Genomic DNA, 17137 nt, shown 5'->3' on the forward strand with positions numbered 1-17137 from the left:
TGTACATCCCTCCGAGAATGCATGGGGTACCCTTCCCTGAGCTTAGTAAATTACTTTTGGACATGCCGGTAGGTACTCTCATCCTCGAAGGGGGCATGAATGAGACGATGTTGCGGGACCTTGACCGAAATGTGCTTGCCAGTAGAGCGGGAAGGGGGGGTCTGCCATTGAAGATCTGTGGAGACTGCATAATCCGGCTGCCAAACAATATACACATATTTCAGCGTCACACGGTACCGGCCCCCTTTTGGATTATATCTTCACACAAACTACATCTGTAAGGCTCTTTCAGGCTGGCTGTCACAGGGCCCAGGAATCTCTGACCACTCTCCGGTGGAGGTGTTCCTGCGGGGCCCGGTCAGGGGCTAGACTCTGCCTCCGCGTTTAGACCCCTACTTATTTAAAGATCAGGAGTTCAGGGAGCAGTTTGAAGAATGTACTGAGCAAGACTTCATGGAAAACGCAGGAACTGTATACTATGGGAGGCTTATAAAGCGGGGGCCACGGACTTTGTGCAAGCTACCGCCGGGGTTAGACGCAAGGAAAAGAGGGCACCATATGACAGTCTGGAGCAAGAGATTGCAGCTCTTGAATCTGCACTAGGACCAGCACAGGGGGGCAACATCAGACACCTACACAAACATATGCTAAAACAAAAAGAGCTCAGAGACATGGAGAAGAACGCTTTCCATGCGCATGCCATAGCAATGCAAAGACTCATATATGATTTAGGCGACAAGGCAAAGAAACTCATTGCATGGTTGGAAAGGAGGGATAGAGGTCGTAATTGGGTCTCTGAGATCCGGACCTCTAATGGTACGGTGAAGGGGACCGGCGCAGTCATAGCAGAGGCATTCACCCAATATTATGAAGGTATCTAGCAGACCCAGGCAGACAGGGGAAGAGGACTGCACAGAATTTCTAGAGGTCATAGCTTTGCCAATACTTAGCATGGAGGACTGGGAGGCAGTTGACTTGGATTTCACCACAGAAGAAATTGAGGGTGCCATACGGGACCTCCAAGCCGGGAGAGCAGTGGGCCTGAACGGTCTTCCGGCGGAGCTGTAGCAGGGTACCTGGCACCACATATGCTCCATATGTTCTGAGAGGCAAGGACAGAGGGCCAACCTGAGGACAGCCACTATTGTTGTAATCCCTACCAGAGGTAAACCACAAGATCTATGTAGTTCATTCCGACCAATCTCACTTCTGAATTTTGAGGCCAAGGTACTGGCCAAGACGCTTGCCAACAGTCTTTCCCCAGTGAAACAGTCTCTGATTCACCTCGACCAGTCCGGATTCATGCATCACAGAAACACCAGGTTGAATCTCCGTAGTTTGTACGGGGTAATACAACAGAAGCCCGATGAACAGGCGGCTCTTCCATCTCTTGATGCCCGTATGGCCTTTAATAGTATTAAGTGGTCATATCTGCTTGAGTGGTCATATAAGCAAGCAGCTCGACAAAGTTCGGACCAAATCCCGGACCAAAGTTTGGATTTGGTCCGAGCTTCCGTACCTTGATTGAGCTGCTGTATGCTGCCCCACTGGCATGTGTCTGGGTCCATGGCACAATGTCCAGAGCTTTCCGGCTGCACAGGGTCACGCGGCAGGGCTGCCCGCTATCACCGGTGCTCTTTGCGTTCGCTCTTGAACAGCTGGCCTCATGGGTTAGAGGAGATCCGGTGGTGGGAGGCATTGATGTGGGAGGGGGGTGCTTGGAATTTATCTCCCTCTATATGGACAATATCCTACTGTACCAAGGAAATTTAAAGAAACCAACCTGTCTGTGAATAGTATCACATGTGCCCGTTAGGGTCACTCATTAATCAACAAAGCTGGGCTAACATACAAATATTTTACAAAATATATAGATTTTTATTTTCATTGTTAGCATTCATATAATTTATCAAAATTGGCAAAACAAGGATAGAGACATATGTATAATAATACACACCAAACATATAAATATAAATACGGTCCCGCATTCAAACATTCATAACCAGCACTCTTTCAAAATTTAAAAATGTCATACACACTCAGATATTCAAGCCAGTCATAAACACTTTGACAACTAATAGATCCATGAGGTTACAAGATGGTAGAGGATCCTATACAAAGAGTTAGTAACAACAGAAAAAAGCTCTCGTGCATTTTCTTGTTTGAAGAATGTAGCTAGATCCGGAAGCACAAGGTTGTTCAGTGCCAACGCGCGTTTCGGTATCTAACCCGATAAGGGTCCCACCTTCATCAGGGCGACCAGATGTATATGTCGGACAAAAGAGAAGAACCACCTTAGTGTGGGTCATCCAAACAAATAAGCAAAGCAATCAAGAATTTAATTGAGACCAGCTCAACAACGAATATCGAAAAATGGTACTACGGGATAGATGTATAAACGGGCTCCTCAGGCTCCAAAACGCAGTAAAAACCGGGCAGTGGGGTTCAGGATCCATGGGTCAGAATGCTCATCCACGCTCAGTCAGATCAATTCATTTCAATCAGTTCTCGGATAATTATCGCTATTGCTTGGTAATATGCCCGACAGTTTTCAGTAAGAGACGAGGAGGTGCTGGACAAACAGAGGGAATCAGAGTGAGGAAGAATGAAAGGGGGCAGGGCAGCTGAAGCAGCATAGCAGAAGTGGACACTCTGGGCAAGAAGGAAAAGACAGAGTCCTTTCCTTCCTTGCCCACCAGCCCGTCCCCGTGCTGGGATCCTCATTTTGTACATTCTTTCATGCAATTACCAGACAGCAGTCGAGTCTGCAAGCTGGAGCGCAGAGAAGCGACACTTTCTTTATCTAGCTCACCTTTCATAAATATTGCAATGGAGGAAGCATACAACTGTACAGCGCGGTTCATGTGGTGATGAAGGCGATTACAGCCAATAAAATGGCTTCTTTTTTTATGCCTGCTGGGAGACCTTTTTTTGCGGCCGGTTTGGTAAATATCGCGGCCATCGTGCTTGCCAGCTGATTTCGTAATTGTTTCGGAAATTGCGAAATCGCGAAATGCTGGAGAGTCTGAATATAGGCATTGATCTCCTGGGGCTGCTTTGGAAGAACAATGGTTCGGGGTAGGCCTCAAGGGGTCCTTAGTAGGAAGTAGAACAGGAAGCGAATACTTAATAAATCGCTTGGGAGCAGAAGTAGTAGGTACAAGTAGGAGTATTTTATTTTACTCTTTTCTCAAGGATATACATAAATAGTCATACTCTTTTTCAGGTGCTCAAGTGAATAGTGTGGTGCAGGAAGTGACATAAGTGATCAAAGTGAACGGACTGTCACACAACAACAACAAGGATAAAAACACAACAATTATATACAGATAGAACAAGTGAAATTCCTTGGGTAGGTCGACGGCGTTTCGATCTATTTAGCTTTAGATCATCATCAGGACAGATGAGCCTCCTGAAACTATAAGAATTTCAATTATAATCTGTTTCCTACATGTATGCTTGCATTCCTACATGCGTGTCTTGATTTTAAAAATAAGTTTGTGCTCCCGGGACACATGTTCAATTATCACATGCGCATTTCAGTGAGGAAAAATTAATTTAAGATGCAGTGAGGAGGTATATAGTTAACCTCACCTTGGTGTGTGGCGCTTATTTTAGTCAAAGATCATATATAAGCGCATGCATTATTTGGCACAGTTATTTTTACAAAGTTAATTAAAATAGTTTATACCTTGCCTTTGCTTGTCTAGGCAAGGAAGATTGTTTGGTAGTGCAGCTGCTTAACTGCCGTTGTTCTCAATGGGATCTGCAGGTAATGAAATAATAAATCAAAAGTGGGATAAACTAGTTGACCTTCTTTAAAAGTTAAGGAAGCCTTGGTTTAGGTTGGTCAGGTGAGTAAAACTAGAGCCAGTAAGTAAGGGGCCAGAGAAAAAGGCTAGAGAAACCAATGGCTTAGACTTACATTGTATTAAACGGTCTTCTAATGATGGAAAACAAGTAGCGCTCAGTCACTGCTACTGGGACGAGGGTCCTACTTGAGCTTATACAGTGGAAAAAAACACTTAGTTAGGACCTTTTAGATCGCTAGTGGTAGGGCTCTACTGGGCTGAATTAGGTAAGGGGTACTTACTTAAGAGATTTATGCAAAAAAATCCAAGTTAGTTTGAAGGGGTCCGTGTAGCGCGTTCGTCGCTATTGCTTTAAAAGCATATAGTCGCCTGAAACTACAAGAAACAATCTGGTAAAAACGTGGCTCTAAACAATGGATTCAAAACGCCAAGCGTTTCCCCGTGGTCGGCGGTGCACTTACTGAATTCTGGCAGGACTTCGGCAGGAGAAGAGGGTCCGAGTACCGCTTCCGTGGCTGCTCACAACTTTGTGAACGCCCGGTCCGCCATTAACAGCGTGTGGAAACTGATGCGCGCGCAACCGCGGTAGTGTTACTAGCGGAGCGTGCGCAATGGGGACTATTATGGAGCATGCGCTGGGAGAGAGTGTTCGTGTTGGTCACCTGCAGGGAACATGCGCTGGGAGAGAGTGTTCGTTTTTGGTCACCTGCGTGGGAGGAATTAAAGGATTGCTAAATTAAATATGAAGGGCCCGAGTTATAATTTTCTTGAAAAGAATTCAAATGAGAGTTTAAAGAGATACTCTATAGTGCGCTACAATTTACACAATACTAAATGGATAATACTCAGTACATGTTTTGGAACAAGCATTCACTCATCACATACACGAAAGTACCATCGCAAATTGGTCAGTTGATAAATATAATACATGTCTTAATGGATTCCAATAGAACTGCACTTGGTGTGATTCAGGTACACATGTTCCATTCATCAAGTGAGTTGAGTCCTCTCTCAATTGTTTTACAGTGGAAAATCCATTTGCATTCCAGGCGATTTAGTATTGTTTGTTGGTTGCCTCCTCTGGCATTAGGCATCAGTTTGTCAATGACTTGCCATTTCATGTCATTTTCATTGTGTCCCGACTCAAGGTAGTGTTCCACCAGCGGGGCCGTTGTCACCTTGCATCGGATCCGACTCCTGTGTTGGGATATTCTGGTCTTTACTTGTTGTGTCGTCTGTCCGATGTATAGTAGCTTGCATGGGCATTCAATACTGTAAATTACATTTTTAGAATTGCAATTGGTGAAAAAATTAAGGGTGTGCTTAACGCTTCCATACTCGAATACTTTCGTGTTGGTGGTGAAATCACATGCCATGCACCTATTACATTTGAAATGTCCTAAGACTGGTGGTAGATTTAGTCGGATTTCAATTGTGTTATCAGTGGTCGGGTTGCTAGCTGCTCTCACTAAGTGGTCTTTCAAATTGCGACCCCTTTTAAATGAGAAAAGTGGAAGCCCGGTGTTTAATTCTAAAGGGTCTAGTACATTCCAATGTTTCTTTAAAGATTTTCCACTGTAAAACAATTGAGAGAGGACTCAACTCACTTGATGAATGGAACATGTGTACCTGAATCACACCAAGTGCAGTTCTATTGGAATCCATTAAGACATGTATTATATTTATCAACTGACCAATTTGCGATGGTACTTTCGTGTATGTGATGAGTGAATGCTTGTTCCAAAACATGTACTGAGTATTATCCATTTAGTATTGTGTAAATTGTAGCGCACTATAGAGTATCTCTTTAAACTCTCATTTGAATTCTTTTCAAGAAAATTATAACTCGGGCCCTTCATATTTAATTTAGCAATCCTTTAATTCCTCCCACGCAGGTGACCAAAAACGAACACTCTCTCCCAGCGCATGTTCCCTGCAGGTGACCAACACGAACACTCTCTCCCAGCGCATGCTCCATAATAGTCCCCATTGCGCACGCTCCGCTAGTAACACTACCGCGGTTGCGCGCGCATCAGTTTCCACACGCTGTTAATGGCGGACCGGGCGTTCACAAAGTTGTGAGCAGCCACGGAAGCGGTACTCGGACCCTCTTCTCCTGCCGAAGTCCTGCCAGAATTCAGTAAGTGCACCGCCGACCACGGGGAAACGCATGGCGTTTTGAATCCATTGTTTAGAGCCACGTTTTTACCAGATTGTTTCTTGTAGTTTCAGGCGACTATATGCTTTTAAAGCAATAGCGACGAACGCGCTACACGGACCCCTTCAAACTAACTTGGATTTTTTTGCATAAATCCCTTAAGTAAGTACCCCTTACCTAATTCAGCCCAGTAGAGCCCTACCACTAGCGATCTAAAAGGTCCTAACTAAGTGTTTTTTTCCACTGTATAAGCTCAAGTAGGACCCTCGTCCCAGTAGCAGTGACTGAGCGCTACTTGTTTTCCATCATTAGAAGACCGTTTAATACAATGTAAGTCTAAGCCATTGGTTTCTCTAGCCTTTTTCTCAGGCCCCTTACTTACTGGCTCTAGTTTTACTCACCTGACCAACCTAAACCAAGGCTTCCTTAACTTGTAAAGAAGGTTAACTAGTTTATCCCACTTTTGATTTATTATTTCATTACCTGCAGATCCCATTGAGAACAACGGCAGTTAAGCAGCTGCACTACCAAACAATCTTCCTTGCCTAGACAAGCAAAGGCAAGGTATAAACTATTTTAATTAACTTTGTAAAAATAACTGTGCCAAATAATGCATGCGCTTATATATGATCTTTGACTAAAATAAGCGCCACACACCAAGGTGAGGTTAACTATATACCTCCTCACTGCATCTTAAATTAATTTTTCCTCACTGAAATGCGCATGTGATAATTGAACATGTGTCCCGGGAGCACAAACTTATTTTTAAAATCAAGACACGCATGTAGGAATGCAAGCATACATGTAGGAAACAGATTATAATTGAAATTCTTATAGTTTCAGGAGGCTCATCTGTCCTGATGATGATCTAAAGCTAAATAGATCGAAACGCCGTCGACCTACCCAAGGAATTTCACTTGTTCTATCTGTATATAATTGTTGTGTTTTTATCCTTGTTGTTGTTGTGTGACAGTCCGTTCACTTTGATCACTTATGTCACTTCCTGCACCACACTATTCACTTGAGCACCTGAAAAAGAGTATGACTATTTATGTATATCCTTGAGAAAAGAGTAAAATAAAATACTCCTACTTGTACCTACTACTTCTGCTCCCAAGTGATTTATTAAGTATTCGCTTCCTGTTCTACTTCCTACTAAGGACCCCTTGAGGCCTACCCCGAACCATTGTTCTTCCAAAGCATCTTGTTACCCCAGGTTCTATTGTATGGGGTCCCCTTGTTTCTAACAAACATTGATCTCCTGGGGGACATTTGGAAAAAGGAGAAGATGATTACATTTTACTGTCTTCAGACAGATTTCCAAATGTTACGACTGAACACTTCAGATACATACAGTTGAGACCCGCACTTCACTGCCACCTGAAGGAGGGTGACACAATACCGGAGTACACACCCCTTGAAGACAGACTCCTCCTTGATCAAAGGTAATAAATAATACACATGACTGTCTGGGACCCTTGTGGGCAGCCTGGGAGTCAGATAGAGGTCTCCTTAGGGAGGATGATTGAAGGGAGGCTCTGCAGAGCCCCAGGGAGATAGCTGTACGAACAAGATTTAGGTTGATCCAACTTCGTATTCTACATTGGTCATACGCCTCGAGGACGGTACAGCACCACTGTATATCGGTACAGTGCATTAGGAGCTGTGGTGAGACTGGAACTTTTTTCCACATATTGTGTGCCTGCCCCAAGAACCAATCAATCAATCAATCAATCATTTACACTACATACCCGAGAGGATATCAAGGTGCTACTGATCGAACAGCCAGGTCTTTAGTATCCTCCTGAAGGTCAGCAGGTCTTGGGTCTGTCGTAGGCTCAGTGAGAGGGTGTTCCATGTCTTGGCGGCGAGGTGGGAGAAGGATCTCCCACCGGTGGTTGTTCTTCAGATGCACAGGACGCTGGCGAGTGAGAGGTCGGCAGAGCGGAGCTGGCGTTTGGGGGTGTAGAAGGAGAGCCGTCTGTTGAGGTAGGCTGGGCCAGTCTTGTGGAGTGCCTTTTGTACGTGGGTGAGGAGCTTGAAGGATATCCTCTTGTTGACGGGGAGCCAGTGCAGGTTTCTGAGGTGGGGTGTGATGTGGTCGTGGCATGGGACGTTGAGGATCAGTCATGCCGAGGCGTTTTGGATGCGTTGTAGTCGCTTGATGAGCTAGGTCGGGGCTCCCCCGTAGAGGGCATTTCCGTAGTCGAGTCTGCTGCTGACAAGGGCCTGGGTGACTGTCTTTCTTGTATCTGTCGGGATCCATCTGTAGCTCTAGTGGAGCATGCAGAGGGTGTTGAAGCAGGAGGAGGAGACGGCGTAGACTTGCTAGGTCATTGAGAGCGTTGAGTCAAGGATGATTGCCAGGTTGCGTGCGTGGTCGGTGGGTGTCAGGGCTGCCCTCAGTGCCGTCGGCCACCAGGAGTCATCCCAGGCTGAAGGGTTGGAGCGGAGGATGAGGACCTCCGTCTTGTCCGAGTTCAGCATCAGACGGCTGGTCTTCATCAAGTCGGCGGCGGCCTTCATTCCTTCGTGGAGGTTGGCTTTGGCAGTGATGGGTTCCTTGGTGAGGGAGAGGATCAGTGGAGTATCGTCGGCGTAGGAGATTATATTGAGGTCGTGCAGTCGGGCTACGTGTGCGAGCGGGGCCATGTAAATGTTGAACAGAATCGGGCTGAGGGAGGATCCCTGGGGTACGCCGCAGATGATCTCAGAGGCTTTGGAATGGAATGAGGGAGGCGGACGCTTTGGGTTCTGCCAGAGAGGAAGGAAGTGGTCCAATCCAGAACCTTGTCTCGGATCCCTGCGGCGTGGAGGCGTGCACGCAGTGTGGGCTGGCAGACGGTGTCGAAGGCGGCAGACAGGTCTAGGAGGATGAGTGCAAGATTCAGACGTTCTGGGCTGGCGTGGCCCGAGTGATGACAACAGTTGTGGGGAGTAGGTCCCACTTGAGGCAAGATGGCATATGGCATATCCTAGGGGTGACAGGTGAAACAGTGGGGCCCAATTGGGCCTCGACTTGGCTTGCTCTGGCAGGATTGGTGGCAAAATATAACATCGCCCGTGCATGGGGTGCCAGTGCAGTCCCAATGGTGGAATCCTGGGAAAATGAATTAGATTGGTGCCAGCAGGCTGAGCCGACAGTATATCAGAGTAGAGGGTGCCAACGCAAATGAGAGAAGATATGGGGAGCCTGGGTGGGCTACAGAACCGAACAGCTCCCAGTCTAAATAATGGCCTCAGGTGTGTTGGTGGCCAAGCTGCATGATTGTACCCTTAGTGAGATTGGCTGGGGGCTGGGTCATTGGGAGGGTGGAATTGTGGGAATATTCTGTATCTACACACGCCTAACCTCACACTATGTACATTTAATGTTTCTGATGCATTTATGTGTGTTTTCTGGTTAATATAAAGAATCTTTAAAAAAAAAAAGATAAAACAAGCAGGCCTTTACCTTCTGGAACAACATCCTATATATATATGTGATCAAGAGCACGGCTGTGCTCGAAACGCGTCGCAGAGCGAGAAACTGAAATAAAAGATACCTTCATGCCAAGAACCTTGTGGCCCGCCTCTCTCATTTCGCCGTAATTAAAGGTCCTGAGGGAATGTTTGAAACTATATATATATATATATATCTATATATATATATCTATCTATATATATATGTATCCATATCCATATCCATATCTTACTGGCGGTCACCAGTTAGTAGTTATAGTTAGAACCTAGTTTCTGTAAGAAAAGAGTTTTTTTATTTGTCAATAACTTTGGTGTCATTTGATATACCCTTACGAAATGTTACATACTAGTTTGTCACTTACTACAGCTACTGTCTTGAAAGTTTAAAAAATGATCCGGTAAGTGGGGGCCAAGAAAAAGGGGTGTCCCAAAACATTTTTTCCCCATGTTAATTCCAATCAGAACTTTAGATATGGCTACAGCCCGAACTGCTGAACGGAATTACACCAAATTTGACAGGAAGGTAGATGTTGGTCAGGGGAAGTGCCTTCTTGTGATTTGGTGTAAATCTGTTCAGTAGGTTTAGAGAAATTAAAGAAAATCTAAATTTGCATATATTGAGACACAAAGGATCTGCGAATCCTCCTGATCTTGTGCTGAGATCTGATTTACTGCCAACACTTCAAAATAGAAAGTGTTGGCATCCATCTTGTAACTCGGCTTGACCCGGTCCCAGACAAAATGTAAAAAAAAAGAAAAATGGGCAGGATTGAAATACTCTAACCCTCTAGGCCTCTTGGAAGGGCAGTACCGCAGGGACCCCACACGACCAGAAAAGCATTTTTTGTTTGTTTCATTTTTGGCAGGAACCACAATGGATCTGTGGCTCCTGCCAAATGAATCTGTAAAAATGATGCGCAGGCTTCCGCTCTTCATTAGTAATCAACCACCAGGTGGGCCAGGTCCCTGGGGTATTTTCATGATAAACAATGGGGGAGCACAGGCCCCCCCCTCTTGGGGCTTATTAATGTTGTGGGGACTTCCTCAGGGATTGTTTATTTTAAAATGGGGGCCTCTCGGACCCCTCTCAGGCTCCAGGGACCACCACCTCCCCGGGGCCACATGTCAAAAAACAATCTGGGGCCCTGTTGAACCCCCGTGCCCTGGGGACCACCACCTACTCGGGGCTAATGCATTGTTTTGGGGGGCTTTTGAACCCCCCCCCCCCGACACTGGAGGCCACCACCTCCCCGGGGCAATTTTTTTTTTTTTAATTGGGTCGTTTTCAGCCCCTGGGGATTGCCAACTAATTGGGCAGGCCCTACAAATAAGAAAGGAGTGGACTTTTGGCATTATAGATGGCCCTGGGTACCACCACCCCCACCCCCACCCCGGATGGCTCCTGCTATGTCCCGGGGTGCTCACCCTCGACATAGCTGTTAGCTGTGGCTTGGTGGGCTCTTCATGGTGGGAGATGTGGCACAACTGCCAGACCAACTGACTCAGGAGGGTGGGGTAAGCCCAGGGTTCACGGTTCGATCCCAGGTGGGGGTAGCAGGTCAGCTCAGCAACATGTGACTCTGGGCAATAAGTCACTTAATCTCCCCGATGGCCCCCATCTCCTTGAAACCCTTACAGGGGTAATGTGTTCACGTTTTACAAATAAGAACTATTATTACAGCAAATGCTTCGCTTCCAGCAAGTGAGAGCATTAAAAAAGCATTAAAAAAGTGGAGCAAAATTGCAATGTCGGCTCCTGCAGGAGGTGGAGAGCCAGCAAAGACCACATGGGCCTTCAGGCTTCCCCCACTCTACCACCCAGCAGACATAACCAGGGCCCAGAGGATGAGGACCTCTGACCAAAATAACCCATGTAGGGGGTCACATCACCCCCTCTAACATTTTGAGAAAGGCTGGGCCCTGTGGTATGGGGTCCCCTAGGGCCAAAGCCGGCACAGGAAGGGGGCTATGCAAACCCCCTCCCAAAAAAGAATAAAAAAAATTAAAGAGCCAGGCCCTGGGGGATGGAGTCCCACTGACCGAAATTGACCCTGGGAAGGGGCTGGACGGGCCTCCTCCCATATTACTTCTTGGCTGGGCACCATGGGATGGGGTCCCTGGAGTCAAAATCAGCCAGGGAGGGAGGCTGCGTGCCCGCCTCCCCTAAATATATATTTTTTTAGAAGGCCCACACTGGGGTATGGCATACCAAGGACCAAAGCCGGCCTGGGGGGGCAGGTCAGCCCCCCTTTTCCATTCCAAAAGGCCTGGCCCCGAAGATGGGGTCAAAATCAGCCCAGCAAAGAGGGGCTACGTGGTCCTCCTCCCCTAATAAAAAAAAAAGCTTGTTCGGCAAGTTGACGGAGGCCCCACACCCTTTCACCTCCAACCTGAAAACACACCTCCTAGTGCAGTACTAGTTGGAGGATGAATTCCCTTGACTCCGGAGGGCCCATGGGGCCAACTACCCCTCCTGTTACCTCCAGTAAGTCCCACACAACAGGATTGTTGAGAGGTCATTGGAGGCCGGCCCCCTTTCTCCACCACTCTGAAAATGCTCCTCCTGGCACACTACTCGTTGGGGGATGAAATCCTCTTGGATGCTGGGGATTCTTGGAGGCAAGGAACCCCTTCTGTTACCTCCAGTAAGTCCCACACAGCGGGATTGCTGAGAGCTGGTCAGAGGCCAGCCCCCCTATCCACCACTTTGGAAATGTTCATCCTGGCACACTACTGGTTGGGGGGTGAAGTTCTCTTGGATGCTGAAGGACTCTGGGGCCAAGAAGCCCCCTGTTAAGCCCCACAAAGGGGATTCCTGAGAGCTGTTCGGAGGCCCCACTCCCTTTCACTGCGACTCTGCAAACATGACTACTAGTTAAAAAAACATAGAGAAAGCAACGTTATAGAGACATTATAGTTAGGAAATGGATTTGGAAAACCTTAGCAATACACTTAAAAACAAAGATTGCAGGGGCGTTATAGTTTGGAGGTAGAATTAGAAAAACCTTAGATATTCACTGAAAAATACAAAGGTTACAGGGACATTGTAGATAGACTCAGATTTCACGCATACAAAACCAGTGAAATTAAGCGGTTATAGTTACCTGAGAGAACTATAACTTACACCCCACAATACACTCCTTATGACCTCACATAGTACATTACTCATGACATGATTAGTGACATCACTCATGGCATCTCATATGACATCCCTGATGATATCATCTAGTGAGTGAAAGTGTTTTCTAAGAGTTTATCCGCCCGATTCATGAACCTAAATTGCGCTCGCAAGGGGCCGGATTCTGAGAATCCGGCCCTTTGCGAGAGCGATTTTTGCATTTGGGATTCAGCATCCCAAATGCAAAAATCGCTAATTGCGATGTCGCAAATGTGCGAGGAATTACATTTAAGGAATCTCTATTAGAGATTCCTTAAATGCAATTCAACATCCAATTTAAATTTGCGAATTCGCAATTTCTTGCCGCAATTTACCGCGAGGTCAGACCTCGCGGTAAATTGCGAAAACTCAGAAAAATGCATTTAAATGCATTTTTCTGAGTTGCATGTTACACACACACATGTCCTTTGGACATGTGTGTGTCAACACCTGTGTGAAATTTAATTTGAGGGGTGCTACAGGGTGTCCTGTGGACACCCCTGGCACCCTTCAAATCGCAATCTTATTTGCGATTAGCTAATTGCTAATCGCAAATAAGGAATACTCCCCATTCATTCCTATGGGCCTTTTGGCCCATAGGAATGAATGGCGAGTTATTCCTTATTTGCGATTAGCAATTTGCTAATCGCAAATAAGGAATCAGTAGGAATCGCATTTTATTATGCGATTCCTACATGATTACCGTTTTGCGAGTCCTTAATAGCGAATCGCTATGATTCGCTATTAGGGGCTCGCAAAACGGCCCGTTGATGAATCAGGCTGTATTATTGTTAAACAAATATTCTAGCCTACAATAAAAGTTTAGTTAGTATAGTAGCACTACTACTGAGTGATACTACTTCTAACATATTATGTGAGTGGCAGCGTGACTGTATATATATTTGTGTGTATGGGTGTGTGAGTGGCTGTATGGATCTTTAAGTGGGTGCGTGAGTAGCTATGTGGGTGAGTGAGATGCTGTGTGAGTGGCTGCATTGATTCGCAATTTGCTAATCGCAATTAAGGAATTTTAAGGAATCGCGAAAAAAATGCTATTTTGTACATACCCATTTGCGATTCTCAAATAGCGATTTCTTAAAAATCGCTATTTGAGAATCGCAAATGGGTATCTTGATACATATGGCCCTACGTATGTACAAAATCACATATTTTTGCGATTCCGTAAAATTCCTTAATTGCGATTAGCAAATTGCGAATCGCAATTATTGAATACTTTCCCATTCATTTCTATGGGCCAGGAGTCCCATAGAAATTAATGGGAAGTTATTCTCAATTTGCGATTCGCAATTTGCTAATCGCAAATTGAGAATAATTTCAAGGGTGTAGGGGTGTCCAAAGGACACCCAGTTGCACCCTTGAAATATGCATGGGTGCACATGTGGCGCACATATATGCCCTAAGGGCATGTATGTGCGTCACATGGCACTTTGAAAAATGCAAAAATGTGCATTTTTCAAGGAATTCGCAACTTACCACCAACTAGAAGTTGGTGGTAATTTGCGATTCCTTAAGGGCATTTTGCTAATTTTTTTTGCTACATACATTGCATTTAAGGATTCCTTAAATGCAATTGCAAAATAAGGAATCGCAAATTTTACGATTCCTTATTTTGCACCAAATTTTTCTTAATACATTCCATTTAGCAAATTCGCATTCGCAAAGGCCGAAATTCTGCGAATTTTTGCCTTTGTGAAAGCAAATTTGCTTGATGCATATGGCCCTTAGTCCACATTGCTTGTGTTTTTGCATCTTTTGCCTGCACCTGTCTGTGAATTCTGTGTGAAGTCGCCAGTTTCTGCTGACTGAACTGCACCACTACGTAAAGGCATAGGGAGTTTCACATGCAGAGTAAGCATTCATTCCTCAGTTGCCTCTTTAATAATATAGAAGGTGATCCCTTCGTCTAGGTGCTGTGTCTGAGCGTGCCCTAGGGATTAGTGCATCATTTTGTGAGAAGAACTTTTTCTGGTCGTGTTTCAGTGCCTCTGAGCATGCCCTAATGATTAATGTCTCGTGCAAATAAAATGGCCATCTTACAACTTTAGTTTTCATTCATGCTTGACAGTCATTGCCAAGAAAGCACATTTTTCAAAATAATGAGTGAAATGTTGTGTTGCGAGACAGATGTATGTTGTTCTTACCTCAGTTTGCAAGGTCAGAAGCCTTGGGTAATGTTGTGGGTTGTGGCTGACCAAGCTGGGGCAAGAGGAAGTGGTCATTTCCCAATGCACAGAGGGAGACCGCAGAGGTCTGCCTGTGGTCTGTTTGGAGCTGTTGGGTTTGACTGCATGAGCTGCATTGTGATCTGAGCCCTGATACCCCTTGGACGTGAAGTCAGTCTCACATGCCGGCCGGGTGTACATGGACTTGTGAGTAGCCTCTTGGTTGAAGCCTATGGATTACACTGATGCGTGCCGATACTGTATACACAAATCTTCATTCAGGCACACAACTGTCCTGCCCTTTTGTATGGGTGCTTTCTCTGAACATGTCCTGGTGACTAATGTCTTCTATTTTTTTTACAGAGCACATATTAGTGACACGTGGATCATGTTTTAAATGGGAACCTTCATGGGGCTGTCTTTCAGTATTTACTCATTCGTGTTTTATTAGTGGTTCATGTACTATGAGGCTTCTGCACTGTTTTTTGTTCGAACATGTTGTAGTAATTGCTGTTTTATGATTTAGGATGCAAGGTTTTGACTGTTAAATATGTGTCTTATGTTTTAAAAAAATCCTGTGCCTGAACATACCCTATTTAATAGACTCTCATGTTTTGTGAGGAATTGTCTCTAAGCATGTTCTAGAGTTGAGTGTGCCATGTTTTGTAAGGTAGTCTATGAATGTGTGGGGGGCTCTACCTGGCACACATGCTGATTTAAACATTTTCTTTTAATTTAATTTTATAACCCCAAAAATAAGTATTTTATTTTGTTTTCTCCCTCATATTGCATCCTCCACCCCAGCTGTAATCTCAAATTGTCTTATGTGCTCTCAAATGTTGACATGTGTTGCATGGTGCTATCTGTTATGTTTTGCATGGCGCTTTCATTGAGACTCACTTGACTGGGAGCTCATGTTGCGGGCGCTGTTCTGGGTTGTGCAGTCTGCCTGGTTTAACGTATTCACATTCCAGAATAAGAGACATTGATTACAAACTTGCATGATTAGCTTTCCTGTCTCTTTGGTAAGCTTTCTCCTTAATGCCACCCACCTGCTCCTTTGGGATGAGTGAATCTTGTTCCTTGTGATCTGGTCCCTGACACAGGTCTCGACACCTCCTCCCTAATCTGAGCATGTAGAGCCATTGGGGGGAACAACTTTTCACAACGCAACTTTTACAACGCACTACCTTTACAACGAAACTTTTACAACGCAACATCCACTACAACGCATGCCATTACAACGCAACCATTACAATGCATGTCACTACAACGCATACCACTACAACACGTCATTACAACGCAGTCATTACAACGCATACCATTACAACGCATAAACATAGTACCCTTAAACTATCCAACACTTACCCTACTGTTGCACCCCCTGGAGATAGAATAGTAATTTTTAGCCCTACACTATCCAACACTTACCCCACTGTTGCACCCCCTGAAGTAAGAATAGTAATTTTTACCCCTACACTATCCAACACTTACCCTACTGTTGCACCCCCTGGAGTTAGAATAGTAAATTGTACCCCTACACTATCCAATACTTACCATACATGCAATGTAATGGTATGCGTTGTAATGGTATGCGTTGTAAAGGTAGTATGCGTTGTAGTGGAATGCGTTGTAAAGGTAGTTTTTAGAGATGTGTTGTAATGGCATGCGTTGTAATGGAATGCGTTATAATGGATGTTGCATTGTAAAAAATGCGTTGTAAAGGTATGCGTTGTAAAAGTATGCGTTGTAACGACATACATCCGCCATCGGTAGTGTAGTGTAGTGTAGTGAGGCTCCACGAAAGCACCTGCCTCTGGTTCCTTTTCCCCGTCACAAATCTGAATGCTTCTCCCCTTGTGTAGACCTAGTACAGTAACTCGCAGGCCATGTCACCAAAATCCTCTCTCTTCCCTGCCAGCTCAGTGGTGGCTGGCAGTAGCAGCAATGTGTTCTCCTTCATCTTTGTCCTTAGATAATGTAGCTGGTGCTCATGAAAAGAGCTCCAACACCTTCGGATCAAGTTTGTGCTCTCTGCACTGTCTTCGGGGCACTTCGCTCTACACAATAGTTGCTTTCTTTTATTAATAGTTTTTTCTTTTTGTTTTTTTATTTACACATGTTGCACTGCAACCCACGTTGCTAAGCATCGTGGCAAAAACAATTGACAAAGCCAATAGATCTCGCTTAGGCGAAACCTATTGGGTTTGCCAATGCATGTTTACAAGGTAAGCACTGCATAAAGCACTGCCGCACACTGGCTCTAAAAGTCTGGTATGTAACCGAAAAACATAAAGTCACTTTACCATGGTACATGTAGATGGAAAACTGTGTGGCAGAAGTGATGAATAATGAACAGGTCACC

The sequence above is a fragment of the Lissotriton vulgaris genome, chromosome 2_1 (assembly GCF_964263255.1).
Source record: "Lissotriton vulgaris chromosome 2_1, aLisVul1.2, whole genome shotgun sequence".
Lineage (NCBI taxonomy): Eukaryota > Metazoa > Chordata > Amphibia > Caudata > Salamandridae > Lissotriton > Lissotriton vulgaris.